Here is an 18,404-nt window from a genome sequence, read left to right as displayed (position 1 = left end):
GTGTGGTAGAGGCTCCTTCTTTGGAAGCTTTTAAACAGAGGCTAGATGGCCATCTGTCAGGGGTGCTTTGAATGCAATTTTCCTGTTTCTTGGCAGGGAGTTGGACTGGATGGCCCATGAGGTCTCTTCCAACTCTAGGATTCTGTAAGATGAGCTAAGTCAAAAGGCAGTAAAATATCTTGGAGCCAGATCCTTTCTTCCTCCACCCACCCATCCCAGGCTATAGCTGTACTGCAGTTAAAGCAAATGGTTGATGTAATACATGTTGGATGGTGATGAACAATGATTTTATTGTGACGACTTGGCCATTGTAATTATATGATTGTATTTTTGGTATTTTAATGTGTTAGTGTATTACGGGATGTGATGTTTTTAAACAATTGCTTGTGATATTATTGTTGGAAACTGGCCTGAGTCCCTCCACGGAGGTGAGAAGACCGGTATACAAAAGTTCTAAATAAATAATAAATAGTAAATGTTCCATATATTGGAATTTTTTAGTAAGGGTAAATGGAAACTTCGACAACAGTATGAGCTGTGTGTAGATTAGGATGGAATGAAGACATGCAAACCTTGGTTAACAAAGCCTCTGAAAAAGAAGCTCCTTCTCACAAAGTGTTTTGACACCCTTCCCAGCTCTCCCACTGACATAATATATCCCAGACATCAACTTGTACCACTCTTGTCTTTTCCCATTGGATTCGGAATTTCACTGAGTTTTAATATTACCAGCAAATCTCTGGGTTAAAAAAATATTTCATTCACTGGATGAATGGTTGGTGGGTGTTGAGGTTATCCTAAAATACCACATAGAGCTCATGAGCCTGAAGTCTGCCTATCCATGGTGGACTTATGATGCTTTATAATCCCTTCTTCTTGTCATCTGATAGTATTGGGCTTTGGAATACTACACAAGTCCCCCCCCTCTTCCCCCCACTTTCAAAGATACATTGGAAACCTTGTTCAGCATTTGGGATTTATTCTGATGATCCCTGTAATCCTCGGCCTTGATTACCAAGCCTCTAAATCCCATTAGCATTTTTGATGTTATATTAATCCCATTTTTGATGATCTCACATTCATTGGGTATTTTTTTATTTTGAAATGTACATTTTAATTTCCTGTACATCAGAAAGACAATCACTCCCTCCCCCAAGACCTCATTCTCCGGTCTGGGAAATAGAGAACTAGGCCATCCACCATTATCCTTACTGGGATAATATCTGGAATCCAGGTGGTCTCATGAGTTGGCAATCATCCAAATAGATCAAAGAGTCCATCACTAGTTAGATACTAGGTTGCCACAATTTTTTCAATATCCTGCCAATTTGCTTCAAAAATAGAGACAGCTAACAGGAAAGGAAAGGAGCAGAAGCCACCTTGTGTTCACTTCCTATAAAAATAATGTCTGTCTGTTCTAGGCATGAATTGGCCCAAGGAACTCAAAACATGGTGGAGATGCTACCCATCATATTGCTCATCTCTATGTGTGGTTGTGAAAGCTGGACAGTGAAAAGCACTGATGGGAAGAAAATCTACTTGGTTGGGATGCACTGCTGGAGAAGAGTTCTGAACTCTCCCTAGATGCCAAGGTGAATAAACCAAGGTTGTTAGTTTTTGGGCATATCATGGGAAGACATGACTCATGAGAAAAGACTGTAATGCTTCATAAAGTAGAAGGAGGTAGGAAAGGAGAAAGATTGCATTGTAGATATATGGACTCATTCAAAGAAGCCACAGCCCTGAGTCTGCATGCTCTAAGCTGAGCTGTGGAGGATAGGGTGATTTAATAATAATCATCATCATCATCATCATCATCTATATAAATAAAAATGTAATGTTCATTTGAACTCAAAAACCACTGGACAAATTGACATCAAGTTTGGACAGCATACACCTAACAACCCAATGTATGTCCTTCACTCAAAAAATTGATTTTGTCATTTGGGAGTTGTAGTTGCTGGCATTTATAGTTCACCTACAATCAAAGAGCATTCTGAACCCACCAACGATGGAATTGAACCAAATTTGGCACACAGTTCTCCCATGACCCACAGAAAATACTGGAAGGCTTTGGTGGGCAGTGTCTGCTCTTGAAGGTTAAGCATCATCAATTCTGGTTTTGGAGTTGTAGTTCACCTACATCCAGAGATCACTGTGGACTCAAACAATGATGGATCCGGACCAAACTCTACATGAATACTCAATATGCCCAAATGTGAACACTGGTGGAGTTTGGGAAAAATAGAATCTTGACATTTGGGAGTTGTAGTTGCTGGGATTTATAGTTCACCCACAATCACAGAGCATTCTGAACCCCACCAACAATAGAATTGGGCCAAACCTCCCACACAGAACCCCCATGACCACAAGAGTGGGCCACAGCAAAGTATGGCAGGGGACAGCTAACAACAACAACAACACTTTATTTGGTGTCTCTCGTTCCTGAGGAATTTTGATCCTCCTAGCTGAGGAGGCTAATGGAGGATCTAACTGTGGTGGAAATGTCCTTCACAGATCCCCTTTTACCTTGGGCAATGGCTGAACATCACAGAAATGGTCATGGCACTGCATATGGTCTGCCTGCCACACTTTGCCCACTCTGATATAGAAAATGACATAACTATCGAAGTAACTACCCAAGAATCTTGTTGCCCAAAGTCAGACCTAAATACCTTATGGGCACCACATCCTGTCTGCTCTTGAAGGTTAAGCATCATCAATTCTGGTTAGTACTTGGATGGGAGAAGAGAAGCAGGTGCTGCAAGATACATTTCAGAGGGAGGAACTGGCAAGATCACCTATATGTGTTCATTGACTAAGGAAATTTTGTGAAATTCATGTGGTCGTCATAAGTCAAGGGTTTTTTTTCATGTCAGGAGCAACTTGAGAAACTGCAGGTTGCTTCTGGTGTGAGAGAATTGGCTGTATGAAAGAATGTTGCCCAGGGGACGCCCAGATGTTTTACCATCCCGTGGCAGGCTTCTCTAATGTCTCTGCATGAGAATCTGGAGCTGACAGATGGGAGCTTACCCCGCTCAACAGATTCAAACTGCCATGCTGACCTTTTGGTCAGCAGTCCTGCTGGCACAAGGGTTTAACCCATTGCAGCACTGGGAGCTCCAGTCATGGGTTACCTTGAAGGCACACGGGCACACACACAAATCAGACTGAACTAGCTATCTCACTGGCTAGTTTCTATATCAGGATTGGAACCACAATCCTTTACTACTTCTGTTACTCTAGCACTCTTCTCTCTCTTCCAATTTCTCTCTGCCTCCACCTCTTGGTCCATGTCCAGTGGGCTGCTAAGGAAGGGGCACTGACTTGTCATCACAGATCAGGTCTCTGGCACAAGGTTATCCCCATCCTGCTCTTAATAAAGTGAACCCAACACCCTTTACCAACACACATTGGTTGCATTAAGTTTATTTTTTTCCTTATATTTCATGCCAGATATGACTGGTGTTAAGCATAGCATTGCTTCATAGCAGGTGGATACATGTGTATCTCTTAATAAAGTACCAGGAGAAGGGTCTATGGGGTTTATAAGACAAAGATTGAACTTTTCCTGCTTCCACTGACAAATGTCCTCCAATGTGTCCACGAGTTCCTAGAGAAGAGGACATGTTTACTGGTGTCTCTGGCTTTTTATTTCAATTGAATCTATCTCTGCTTTCTCCCTCTCCCTCTCTATACAATTCCCCTTTAGAGATAAGATATCTTTGAGACTGATATTTCCAGGATCCCTTAGCCCCACTGTCCAGAAGATACTGTCTCTTCATCTCTTCCTTTCTGCCCATGAATTACATACTCTTGGTGGAACTATGAACTGACTGCTTGCAGAGGAATTTTGAACTGGGGCCAAGGGTTTCATGTGGCACTTGGGACAAAGCTTGCCAGCCTCTGAACGAACAAGTTATGTTGGGATACTTCTAGTTAGCAGAAATGTTCTTTCCTAGGCAAAGGGAAGGGCACCAATTTTGCAAAATCCTCTTTTACATTCCAAGCATGGGATACTCAACTGAAGGAACTGGAAAATTACAAAAAGAGCCATTAGAACTTAGTCAAAACACTTTGCTTTAAATGTATACATTAAAAAAAGGAGAGGGGAAAGCTTTGACAAAATTGTCACATTGGGTGAGTGTTTTTTAAAAGAAGACACCAGGCACAAATTCACACATTTGAAAACTTTACATCATTTTGACAGCTCACATTCTGGCAGCCCCAAACACCTCTGGGAAATTACCTATGAGTTAAAAAGAACCTGCTGCAAAAAGAAACTGAAATCAAAGTGCGAGAGACAACTTTCTTAAGGTGGCAGCAAGCAAGTGAAGATCTCAACATTTGGCTCTCCAGATGTTTTTGTATGTTATGCCCTAGAACTCCAAGTTGGCTGAGACTCTGGAGATCTGATGTCTCAAACATTTGGAAGATCCATTAGTCTGGAAGATTGGGAGAAAATGTGGACTAAAAAAATAAAATTTACATATTTGTACGATATTCAGGAAAATTGGTATAAAATGTTTTTACCAATGGTATATAACACTGGTAAAACTTTCAAAATGCTATAAAGATATTAATGAGAAATGTTGGAAGAGTGAAAAAGAGAGGGGAATGTTCCATCATATGTGGTGCAGCTGTGAAAGAGCTAATAGGTATTGGAGAGAGATACATAGAGTGATACACCACTTTGATGGCTGAAAGTGAGGAGGAGCTGAGGAGCCTTCTAATCAAGGTGAAAGAACAAAGCCAAAAGCTGGGTTGCAGCTAAACATAAAAAAAACAAGATTATGGCAACAAGAATGATTGACAACTGGGAGATAGAGGGAGAAAATGTAGAGGCAGTGACAGACGTTGCATTTCTAGGTGCAAAGATTACTGCAGACGCAGACTGCAGCCAGGAAATCAGGAGACGCTTACTTCTTGGGAGGAGAGCAATGACCAATCTCCATAAAATAGTGAAGAGTAGAGACATCACACTGGCAATGAAGATCCACATAGTTAAAGCAATAGTATTCCCCATAGTCACCTACGGATGTGAGAGCTGGACCATTGGGAAGGCTGAGCGAAGGAAGATAGATGCTTTTGAACTGTGGTGCTGGAGGAAAGTTCTGAGAGTGCCTTGGACCGCGAGAAGATCCAACCAGTCCATACTTCAGGAAATAAAGCCTGACTGCTCATTGGAGGGAAGGGTATTAGAGGCAAAGATGAAGTACTTTGGCCACATCATGAGAAGACAGGAAAGCTTAGAGAAAACAATGAGGCTTGAGAAAATGGAAGGAAAATGGAAGGAAAGAGAGGGAGGGGCGACCAAGGGCAAGATGGCTGGATGGTGTCCTTGAAATGACTGGCTTGACTCTGATGGAGCTGGGGGTTGTGGCAACTGACAGGGAGCTCTGGCTGGGCTGGTCCATGAGGTCATGAAGAGTTGAAGGCGACTGAACGAATAAACAACAAGAAACCTGTAATATGATTTTCCTCTTTTCCTACTGCTTTCCACTTTACTAAGCATGCCTTGCACATTCATGTCTTCTCCTATGAGTCATGTAAATTTGTGATATGTCCAAGGTATGACTGCCTCATTTTAATCTGAACGATGGGATCAATCTCATTTGAACTGATTTGTATTTGATGCTGGTGCTATCACCTCATCAGTCCCACTGTCCGTGTCACTGGCTTCCTTTATTGCGTGGGTGCTTCTGCAATTACCAGGAAGCTTGCTTAGGTCTCTATGACCAGCTGGTAGCAGGGACAGTGCTATGGAGGATGTTTACAATCCAATGGGACCAATGTAGTCTTAGCCCAATGGGACTGATGGACATTGACACAGAGGATTCAGCCAGATGCATTCTGCCACTTCTTGGACAAGTCTAGATAATTTATCCTTCTGGACTGTACACAGATTTAGCAACCTGTGAAAGCTCACCCAAAGAGACATCAATATTTGTATAAAGTGATTAGTCTAGAAGGCCTGCCCTTCATTTTTATGTCTCTATGGCCATCTTTGATTTATGTACTCCATTCTTTTTCTTCCCTCCTACTTGCAGACATTGCTTCCTCCTTCTCTCAGGAAGTTAGTTTCTTTTTTCCACTGTGTCTTGAAGGAACATCTATGAGGCTCTGATGCAAGCAATGGAGGCTAAGGTAAAGGTAAAGGTAGTTCCCTGACATTAAGTCCAGTCATGTCTGACTCTGGGGTGTGGTGCTCATCTCCATTTCTAAGCCGAAGAGCCAGCGTTGTCCGTAGACACCTCCAAGGTCATGTAGCCGGCATGACTGCATGGAGCGCCGTTACCTTCCCGCCGGAGCGGTACCTATTGATCTACTCACGTTTGCATTTTTCCAAACTGCTAGGTTGGCAGAAGCTAGGGCTGACAGCGGAAGCTCATGCCGCTCCCCGGAATCGAACCTGTGACCTTTTGATCAACAAGCTCAGCAGCTCAGTGCTTTAACCCACTGCGCCACCGGGGGCTCCATGGAGGCTAGCTAAGCTTACACCTATATAAGAACCTGATTTTAGGGGTTATTTTAACCAGGTTTAAGTTTGTCTAAGATGGATTTCCTGGGAAAATAAATACAAGATTTTCTGTTTTACTTTACCAGCACATTCAGAATCATTTGTCCTGTTCCTACCACAAGCTCATGTTGAACCAGCTCCACTGCACTCTGCTTAATGTGGTTACTAAATGTTCCTACACCAAGATCAGCCAGTGGCTTTCTGTGGCTGGAGAGAAATTTGAACACTGTTCACCCAGGTTCTTCATCCAACATCCAAACCACTGTGCCACACTACCACTCTTTAGGTCAACTATAATTTCCTATATTGCAGGTCCTAGCACAGCTATCCTCTACCTTCTATTTTCCGTAGAAGAAATATCAGGAACTATAAGCTGTATGTCTTTTCATCGCCTTCTAGCAAAAGGTCTAAAGAGATGCCAAGTTTTTTTTTAAAAAAAAAATCCATTAGTTAATAATGGGAAAGGAGCCACTTGGCAACCAGGAGGCAAGCGCATTTTGAGAGCAGCCAATTGAGTGACAATGGGAAGGGCGGCTTCCATTTTTGCAGTCTAACGGAATTTGCCTAGCCAAAAACCCTTCAGCCCCACTTAAGCATTAGCTTGTGCTTGCAAATGCTGGTGATATAGCTAAAGGGAATGACATTGTGAAAGGACCCCTACCATAAAATGAAAGTAAAGACTGCCCTGCCAAACCAAGTACCTTGAATTGCACTAATACTATGATGGCTGGTTTAGCTTCTTATTCATATAATCACAATAAAAACCTAAAATTACTGATTAGGGTCTATAGCTGCACTCCAAGTCAAAAAGTATTGGCCTTTAACAGCTGAGCCAGTTGGTTTGAAGTCCATCCTTCCATCCCAACTGCCACTGCAAATAATAACTGCATTCAAAATGAATGCCACACTTACACTTTCTGCATCTTGGTTGGTGGCTTTATCAACAGAACATATCAAGAGGTTTGAGGAAAACTGGCCACCTCGTACATATTTAACCTCATATGAAATTCTGTTCAGTGTTTTGTATATCCCAGCAGACATCACGTTCAACAAGTCTCTATCTTACTTATGTGAATATGTGAGTAATGGTCATACTCACATATTTCCTTCAGCTACATGAACCTGGAAAAACTTCAAGTACAAGAGCAGTTCATCAACAAGATTCCAGAATTTGTTTACAGGTTTTTCTGAAAATGCGCAGGAGTCCACGTGACATGCTGAGAATTTTCAAATTGGTCCCAAACATTCTACTTTGAGATTCTTGCTCACTTTACAGATGATGATGTTTCATGGCTCCTGTTCATATATGTCAGTTGTCAATTTGTTTTATAGTTGCTTGGCTATTTTTAAATCAAGTAAAACTGTACAGCCTCTTGACAATTTGAAAAACAAAGCTATTCCTTGTCATGCTTGAGCTAGAAGGTAGCAACTCTCTATCTTTAGTAGACTATGGATGCATTCACCACCAAAATTAGCAAAAATATATATTTTGGGCACAGAGGACTATAAATAAATATTGCAAAACAAAATGTGTTGTTTTTAAGATGTTTTAAAAACCCAAGTAATTTGTCTTTCACACTTCAAGCTGAGGAAACAAAAGCTGTCCTAAAGTAGTTTGTCAAGACCAAGTCTACAAAAACCCCTCCCGAAAATAGAATGTTTTGGCATAAATATGGAGCTATTAGGGCACGATCCACCAGGATATTCTTTCTGTGTAAAACAGAATTCTCATTTTTGTAATGTTTATTTGTTTACTTGCAATATAACACAAAAAGATCAACACAAAACAAAAAAAAGATAAACATGAACACATCACCATATGAAAGAAACTCTCTCAAAGGCAAACTTGGTTTCCCAGTAGACTAAAAATACATTTTTTTTGTTTTGTCTAGTCCAGTGAACAATCCTGAATCTTCATTTTCTGAAAAATAAAGTACAATGTATGGGATCCCATAACAAATCTTTCCAATATTTGTTATGAAATCCAACTCTAATTTATGTAGAGATGATTCTTATGAAGATGTAAGTTCCTAATAGTATTCCAACTTATAAAATAATTGAAAGACTACCATATTGTGACAAACGTATTTATCTAAGGGTGCATATACAATGTTGAATCATTGCAATTTGATACTACTTTATCGGATGGCACTATCAAATTCCTAATCCATCTAAAACACAGACTTGTGTTTTTCATCTTAAGAACAGACAAGCATCGCTTCTTGGCCTTTTGGCTAAGATCAAGTGTAGTATCCCGAGCTCTGAGGATTACCTGGGAAGGAATCCCACTGGAGCATTGCAGCACACCCAAATACCTGGGAGTTACCCTGGACCGTGCTCTGACCTACAAGAAGCACTGCCTTTTCTAGCAAAAAGTGGGTGCTAGAATCAATATCATATGAAAGCTGACTGGCACAACCTGGGGATCACAACCAGATACAGTGAAGACATTGGCCCTTGCGCTATGCTACTCTACTGCTGAATATGTTTGCCCAGTGTGGAACACATCTCACCATGCTAAAACAGTGGATGTGGCTCTTAATGAGACATGCCGCATTATCACGGGGTGTCTGCGCCCTACACCACTGGAGAAATTACACTGTTTAGCCAGTATTGCACCTGACATCTGCTGAGAAGTAGCAACCAATAATGAAAGGATCAAGGCAGTAACATCTCCAGCCTCCACCTGTTTGGGTATCAGCCAGCATGCCAATGACTTAAATCAAGAAATAGTTTTCTAAGATCTACAGAGACACTCTCTGGAACACGTCAGCAAGCGAGAGTCCAGAACTGGCAGGCTCAAACCCAGAACTCAATCCATGGCTGATACCAAATGTACCATCTCGTGGTGCCGGAGCGCAGTCTGTTCAGCGCCTTCCAAGTTGCCCAGTTTTCTGTGTACCCCCTGGGCACACAGAAAACTGGGCAACTTGGAAGGCACTGAACAGACTGTGCTCCGGCATCATGAGATGCAGAGCCAACCTTAAGAAATGGGGCTACAAAGTGGAATCCATGACATGCGAGTGTGGAGAAGAGCAAACCACAGACCACATACTGCAATGCAACCTGAGCCCTGCCACATGCACAATGGAGGATCTTCTTGCAGCAACACCAGAGGCACTCCAAGTGGCAAGATACTGGTCAAAGGACATTTAATAGAATACCAAGTCTGCAAACTTTGTGTATTGTTTGATTGTTTGTTTGTTTTTAATGCTCCTGACACGATAAATAAAAAAAATAAATTAAATAAATAAATATCGGATGGCAGCCAGATTTCTCACCGGAGCAGGGTACAGGGAACACACAACCCCCATTACAACGGTTCCACTGGCTGCCAGGCTGTTACCAAGCACAATTCGAAGTGTTGGCTTTTAGCCTATAAATCCCTAAATGGTTTTGGCCCAGCTAACTGTTTGAATGTATCTCCCTCTACAAACCATCTCAGAGATTGAGATCATCTGGGGAGGTCCGGCTCTCGGCCCCACCTCCTGCAAGTCACTTCTGGTGTGAGAGAATTGTCTGCAAGGACATTGCCCAGGGGACACCCAGATGTTTCACCATCCCATGGGAGGCTTCTCTCATGTCCCCACATGAGAAGCTGGAGCTGAAACAATATGATGGACAAATGGAACAGTCCTGGATTATGGTTTGGTTGGCATGATTTTAATTGTTGATTTTAATAATTCTGGTTTTAATTATTATGGTTTTAGTTGTAATTGTTTATTTGACATAGGTGTGTGTGGCATCAAATTGGTGCCTGTTGTAAGGCTGCCTTGAGTCCCCTCTGGGGTGAGAAAGCTGGTATAAAAATATGGTAAATAACAAATAAATAAATACTTTAACTGCCATTGCTCAATTGATATAAAATAATGGAAGCTGTAGTTTGGTGAGAAGATTGGGTTGGTAGAGAAGATTAAAGACCTTCTGAAACTACAGCTCCCAGGATTCTATAACATTGAACCAAGGCAGTCAAACTAGTGTCAAAATGCATCAATTCTTCAGTGTAGATCGATACACCCTAAAACTCTTGAGATCAGGGTTAAAATCCTTGCTCTGCCATGGAAAGCCATGGGTGATCTTGGGCAAATCAGAGTCTTTCAGAAGCAGAGGAGTGCAATATCAAACCCCCTCTGAATAATGTTTACCAAGAAAACCCAATGATAGGTTTGATTTAGGGTTGGAAACACCTTGAAGGTACACAACGTCAAACATTCAAGGTGGATAAAAAGAAATAACTCTTTTTATACTAGATGTTAGCAGATTTCACATCAATGGGCCTGTCTTCTTTTCTGGTGAGCATTTTCATCTCTGAACTCCTTGGAGGAAGCATGAAATGTATCTATTTGCTTAAATATTCATTTAAAATGAAGTGACATCAGGGAAGATGTTCTAGCTGAGAAGCTTGACATTTGTTCACTTGTTCCATTTATCTGATGACTTTTTGTTCCCTTTCTTTGTTCCTACCCAAAATGGTGGGCTTAAAATGCCAGCCTTGGAAGTGGGGAACTGGGAGAGAGATGAAATAAGGTGTGAACACACATCGCTGCTACTAGAACATATCTTCCATTTCCTAGTAAATAAACATAAGATAATAGCTTTACAAGGCAAAATAATAATAATAATTTGACAACCCACAATGACAAATGACCTTTCTGCCTGCCTACTCCGAAAGCCGCAATTGCAACAATTGCCTTACCATCACCAGTGAATTACTTTTTTAAAAAAGAAGAAGAGGAAATTGTATTAAATTTCTGATGCAGAGTAATAATTCAGGCAGAGTAGGTGCTAACTTTTGAGTCAGGAGAGCACTCAGCGATCTTGGCGTAAAATGATTTGATTGTTGGCAGTATCCAAAGGTACAACTATTGAGAGGCAGGAAGAAGTGACTCATTTAAAAAATGATGATGTCCCAGAATTCCCCATAATGTTACAAAGGATTTTGGACAATGCTGCTATGCCTTGGCATGGAACCTATCCTAGTTATTTACATCTAGCTTCCGCTCAGTGCTGAATTTAGAAAGTCAAGATTCTATCACAGAGTAATTTGAAAACATTCACTCATCAGTTTAAACTCACCATAGTAATGATCATTTCCTCCGTCAGATTTTTCTCATTGCCTGGAATCCATTTCTGAGTGCCATAAGAACATAAGGAAAAATGGATGAAAACATATGCTTCATAATAACAGTCATATATTTATCTCACTTCTGAGAAGGACACCACTGAGAGTGTCAGTGAGACATACACTCACACGCAGAAAGAAGAAAGCTGTAGGTTGATGCTACACAGGCTTTACGTCATTATAGTACAGACTTGAACTGCTGTCCAAGATGCTGGTCATCTGGAGAGGCCCTGCTCGTGATCCCACCTGCGTTGCAAGCGCGCTTGGTGGGGACACGGGACAGGGCCTTTTCCGTGGTGGCCCCCCGACTTTGGAACACCCTCCCCAAAGATCTTAGACAGGCCCCTACATTGGCAGTCTTCAGAAAGAACCTGAAGACCTGGCTGTTCTGATGTGCTTTCCCAGATTAGGAAATCTCCACTGCCAAGTCCCATAAGCACTTTACTAGAACCAATGATTGCTGCACACCGCACACCGCACTTGCCCTAGAAGCCTCATATATACCACCTGTCACATCAGCACTTTTAACCTTGTACCCATTACTCTGGCCCGGCCCAGTTTTATTCTGCTTTAGTGTATTGTTTATTGCCTGTTGTTCTTTTTGCTTTATTTGTTTTTAATTGTTTGATTTGCCTAGTTTGCATTGTTGTATTGTTGTTGAGGCTTTGCTGTGTCAGGAACGACTTGAGAAACTGCACGTTGCTTCTGGTGTGAGAGAATTGGCCATCTGTAAGGACATTGCCCAGGGGACACCCAAATGTTCTGATGTTCTACCATCCTTTGGGAGGCTTCTCTCATGTCCCCACATGAGGAGCTGTCACTGATAGAGGGAGCTCATCCGTGCTCTCCCTGGATTCGAACCTGCAACCTGTCGGTCTTCAGTCCTGCCAGCACAGGGGTTTAACCCACTGTGCCACTGGAGGCTCCAACCTAGGCCTGAAATGACTTGAAAGCACACAAAAACAACAACAACAACAACAATCCTATCTTATCAGCCAAAAGCAGATTTAACCCATTACTGGACTGATGTATTGATTAAGACACAAGTTGTGATTTCTTTAGATCCTCGACAGTTGACTATCCAGCTACTGTTTAATGTTCCTCTGGGGAACAACTCTCCCAGAAAGGTCTTCCTAATGTTCAAACAAAATCTCCTTTCTTGTAAGGCATGACCTTCATATCCATTGGAACAGAATCCACAATTTAATGTACAACAAAAATGGTTTTATGTACTCCAGCAGAACTTTATGGTATTGTTGGGTCAGAAGTCCTTAATTCCAAAAGTGTGTGCTACTATCTATGGTTTTGTATATTCATGCAAAATCGGGGAACATATCCTCCATAGGTATGTGGGTTTTATTGTAATTGAATGCATTGATTCAGATCAGACTCTCTTAAGTAGTAGACAACAGACTTGCTCCGTCTTCTTCATGACATCCGTCCAGATATTTGAAAACAGATATCATGTCAACTCCCCGTTTTCTATTTTCTAGATGAAAATACCTAACATCTTCAACTAGAGTTGCCAGGTTTAATGAGAGACAAGAAGATTCCTGTTGTGTAGAAGATAATGTTTCAGCAAGTATGAGCAACACCTCCTGAAATTCTCTTTTCTACTCAAATATTTCATGGATGGAAACACTGCCCCAAAGTTCACCAGACAATACCACCCAAAATCTTTCTGCATAGGTTTTGGTTCCCATCTTCACCTCTATCTCACACACATGGACACATTCCAACTTTTCAATATTTTCCTAAATTGCAGCTGGACACAGGATGCTGGGTAACAACTGACTTAGGCAGAAAAGAACACTTTGCACTAGACGTAATTGTGCAAAACAAGTCTAGACTGGGTTGCTGTAAGTTTTTTTGGGCTGTATGGCTATGTTCCAGAAGCATTCTCTTCTGACATTTCACCTCCATCTATGGCAGGCATCCTTGGAGGTTGTGAGGTCACACCTCACAACTTCTGAGGATGCCTGCCATAGATGCTGGCGAAAATGTCAGGAGAGAATGCTTCTGAAACATGGACATAGAGCCCAAAAAACTTACAGCAACCCAGTGATTCCAGCCACGAAAGCCTTTGACAACACAAAGTCTAGACCAGTGGTTCTCAACCTGGGATCACCAGATGTTTTTGGCCTACAACTCCCAGAAATCCCAGTCAGATTACCATCTGTTAGGATTTCTGGGAGTTGAAGGCCAAAAACATCTGGGGACCCCCAGGTTGAGAACCACTGGACTAGACCATCATTCAACATGTATGGAAGTTAAACAGTTGCCTGTGAGAAGCTACTGACAAGAAATGGATGGATCACCATTTTCCTTGATATGCAATGAGACTTATTCTGGCAACATGCAGCCATTGTGACTAGTAACCCTCAGCAGCCCCATCACCCATAGTGTGTGTGTCCAATACACTTTTAAACCTGTCCAGGTTGGCTGCCACCATTACTTCCTTTGGCTGTGGATGCTGCAGGTTAACAATGTACTGTGCGAAGCAACACTTCCTTTTATCTGTCCTGAATCTCTCATCATTTCGCTTCAGGGGATGACCCAGGTTTCTAATATTATCTCAGAGGGAGAAATTCTTCTTCTTCCTATCTGCTTTCTTCACACCATTTATAAATTTATACAGTTTTATATAGTTTATATAACTTACTTTTAGACGTCAGGGTGTCAAAGTGATGGTGTGCACTTCTCAGGTTTTCTCTGTCTCTGTCTCTCTCATTTTCTTTTTTTTTTTCCTTTCATAAGCAGAACTCTGCTGGATCACTTCCAAGGTCTATCTTTTCCAGCATCCTGCTTCTCTCAGTAGGCAGCAAAATGCCTTCAAGGAGCTCACAAGTAGGATATGATGGCAAGACAGAGTGGCCACTTTGAGCTTTATCACATGGGGCAGGTAAATTCTGACTTGGCCATGGTAGTTCATGCTCTGGTTACATCCCGTATAGACTACTGCAATGCGCTCTATGTGGGGTTGCCTTTGAAGACTGTCCGGAAGCTTCAAATGGTCCAATGAACGGCAGCCAGATTGCTAACAGGAATGGTGCTCAGGGAGCATACAACTCCTCTGTTGCGCCAACTCCATTGGTTGCCTGTTTTCTACCGGGCACAATTCAAAGTGCTGGCTTTAGCCTAAAGGTAAAGGTAAAGGTAGTCCCCTGACATTAAGTCCAGTCATGTCTGACTCTGGGGTGTGGTGCTCATCTCCATTTCTAAGCCGAAGAGCCAGCGTTGTCCGTAGACACCTCCAAGGTCATGTGGCCGGCATGACTGCATGGAGCTCCGTTACCTTCCCGCAGGAGCGGTACCTATTGATCTACTCACATTTGCATGTTTTCGAACTGCTAGGTTGGCAGAAGCTAGGGCTGACAGCAGAAGCTCACGCCGCTCCCCGGAATCGAACCTGTGACCTTTCGATCAACAAGCTCAGCAGCTCAGTGCCTATAAAGCCCTAAATGGTTCCAGCCCAGCTCTCTGCCCCTGAGTGTGGTGGAGGCTCCTTCTTTGAGGCTTTTAAGCAGAAGCTGGATGGCCATCTGTTGGGGGTGGCTTGAATGTGATTTTCCTGCTTCTTGGCAGGGGATTGGATTGGATGGCCCATGAAGACTCTTCCAACTCTATGATTCTATGATTCCCTGCCCTTTACTTATTTTTTGAGGAGCAGAAAAAGCTTACCAGCTTCCAAACTGTCCCTTTCTTTGAAATCTAAGGGACATCAACAATATAAAAATCCCCCTCTTCATTGCCTCCTTTCCTCAGGAGTGTTTCTAAGGAAGCCCATATTCATCACTATCCCTGACAGCGTCTTGTTTATGTTACCAGTGTTTGCACATTATGAAGCTGGCATTTGACACTGACTTTTTATTAGGTTGTCTTTGGTTTTATTTCATCATGCGGAGCTGCAGGCACCTGCACAAGCTGTATTAATAAAAGGGCTATTGCTCTTAATCATTATTTATATCTCTTTGGGGCCAAGTTCGACCTGGGTGTTTAAATAAATAACAAGTCTAGATTTCCTCCACTCCTATGCAGTGCACTTTGGGTAGGCACTTAAAGATGCATGAGGAAAACACCATAGTAAAGCTTGGAAATGTTTGGTAACCTTTAATGCTTCATACTTACATCTCTTGAGTCTGAGGTAGCTGAGGAAAGAACAGGTGATAAAACGGATGATGGTCATTTATCAGCTAGTCATTAGAAAACCAAAGGAAGTGGTCTTCTAGGACTAAAATGATCAAGGGTCTGGAGAACAAGTCCTATGAGGAGTGGCTTAAAGAGCAGGGCATGTTTAGCCTGAAGAAGAGAAGGCTGAGAGGAAACATGATAGCCATGTATAAATATGTGAGAGGAAGTCATAGGGAGGAGGGAGCAAGCTTGTTTTCTGCTGCCCTTGAGACTAGGACACGGAACAATGGCTTCAAACTACAAGTAAGGAGATTCCATCTGAACATGAGGAAGAACTTCCTGACTGTGAGAGCTGTTCAGCAGTGGAACTCTCTGCCCCAGAGTGTGGTGTAGGCTCCTTCCTTGGAAGCTTTTAAACAGAGGCTGGATGGCCATCTGTCAGGGGTGCTTTGAATGCAATATTCCTGCTTCTTGGCAGGGGGTTGGACTGGATGGCCCATGAGGTCTCTACCAACTTTATGATTCTATGATTTCTTAGATTCTCCAGCATGGCCCTATAGCAGGCATGGGCAAACCTTGGTCCTCCAGGTGTTTTGGACTACCGGCTGTTAGGAATTGTGGGAGTTGAAGTCCAAAAAACCTAGAGGATCAAAGTTTGCCCATGCCTGCTATAGAGCCATGCTTCTCCTTGAAGTCATTGATTCATGAGGGTTCACTACCATCCACATTTTTGCATACCCACAAAAAGTATTGGAATTCATCCTCTGTTGATACAGGAATTACACTGTGTCTTCAAATTTTTCAGTATCTCCACAGCAATTCTTCCTCATTCTCTCTATTGTCCTCTCAGTGGGGAATGTTGTCTTCATCACTCATTAATCAGTTTACTAATATTTTTACCCTTCTTTCCAATCAAAGTCTTCCAAGCAGCTTAGAACATTCATCCATAAAACAAACAGACAAGAGAACAGTTTAAGAAGCTGGAATCCAAACTATAAACACAACACCTCCCACACTGGTGGAGAATGTTTGGTCCCTCTCAACATGAGGGAGAAGAACAGCAGCAAAAACAACTCAAACTGAATCAGGAGAAGGCGCATGATTTTCTCTGCTTTCTTGGGTGGTCTGTGGGATGGAGGAACGTAGGCAGCTTTCTGGATGAGTCATGAGCTACATGGGATAAAACAAGGGCAAGCCATGAGTTTCACTCAAAGAGCAAGCCAGGGGGTAAAAAGCAATGCAACAGAGCTCCAGAACATCTTGTTTCTTAGGAAAGTCCTGCATCAAAGAGAAAGTTCTCCACTGATAGCTCTTCTGATTCCTGGAAACTCCTAATTGGGATGTCTAGAGTGGATGGGCAAAGTTGAAATTTTCCAGTTCTGTTTGCAGTCCTGTGACTCACCTCACAGGGCATCTCCACATGGACCCTAAGGTTTTCCCACATAAGCTCTGTATACTAACAATTCACCAATGAAAACCAGAATATATGTGTCCAAACACTATCAAAATGGAAAAGTTATTACTGAAGGTGGTGTTGGAGGAAAGTTCTGAGAGTGCCTTGGACCACCAGAAGATCCAACCAGTCCATAATTCAGGAAATAAAGGCCGACTACTCACTGGAGGAAAGGATATTAGAGGCAAAGATGAAGTACTTTGGCCACATCATGAGAAGAAAGGAAAGCTTAGAGAAGATAATTATGCTGGGGAAAATGGAAGAAAAAAAGGACAAAGTGCCAACCAAGGGCAAGATGGATGGATGGCATCCTTGAAGTGACTGGATTGACCTTGAAGGAGCTGGGGGTGGTGACAGCCAACAGTGAGCTCTGGCATGGGCTGGTCCATGAGGTCACAAAGAGTCAGAAACAACTGAATGAATGAACAGCAACAACATTACTGAAAGAAAACAGAGGTACTAGAAGAGACTATAGCAGTTTGCTTTTGTCTGAGTGTTGCAAAAGACAAAGCTCTGACCCTTTCCCTGCAAAGCAAGTTGAATACAAACTAGTTTTGCACTTTGAAATATCCCTAGAACATCCAGCATTTTTATGTGGCTAATCAACATCAGAGTGTGACCAAGATGGCAAAGTTATTAATGAGGAAAAATTGATAAGCAAGGGAAGGCTGCAGCAGTTTGGTGTTGCCTAAGTTTTCACTGACTTGATTAAATGCAAATTATTTTTGGACCTGATACTGGTTCACATATTCCCTATACCCAGAGTAGCAAAGCTAAATGCTGTTGGAATTCAGCTCCCTTGAGCCATAGTTCATTAAGCAATGGTGAGACACCACCAGAGTTGCAATCTAGGAAGCCAAACTTCCCCCATCTCTGCTATGTACTACACTCATTACTGTCAAAATCGCCATGTCTTTATGACTTACAGGTGGCACTTTTTCTTCCATTTATTCCTAAGCCAGGCTAAAGTTACACCTGCAAATACTGAAAAGCAAACTCACAAAACCTCCAAGCATTCTCATGTGCCAAAGACAGAGAAGCCGGGGCCAAATAGTTTGCCATATCTGAAGGTTATGGGAATCACAAACATTTCTGATGAGTATCACTGGCACCCTAGAAGAAGAACAAGGTAGAAACAAAATCAGTTTCCAAGAAAATCAGTTTGTGCAAAAGTGCAA

This window comes from Anolis sagrei, chromosome 7 (genome assembly GCF_037176765.1).
Source record: "Anolis sagrei isolate rAnoSag1 chromosome 7, rAnoSag1.mat, whole genome shotgun sequence".
NCBI lineage: Eukaryota > Metazoa > Chordata > Lepidosauria > Squamata > Dactyloidae > Anolis > Anolis sagrei.
This window is presented reverse-complemented; position numbering follows the sequence as displayed.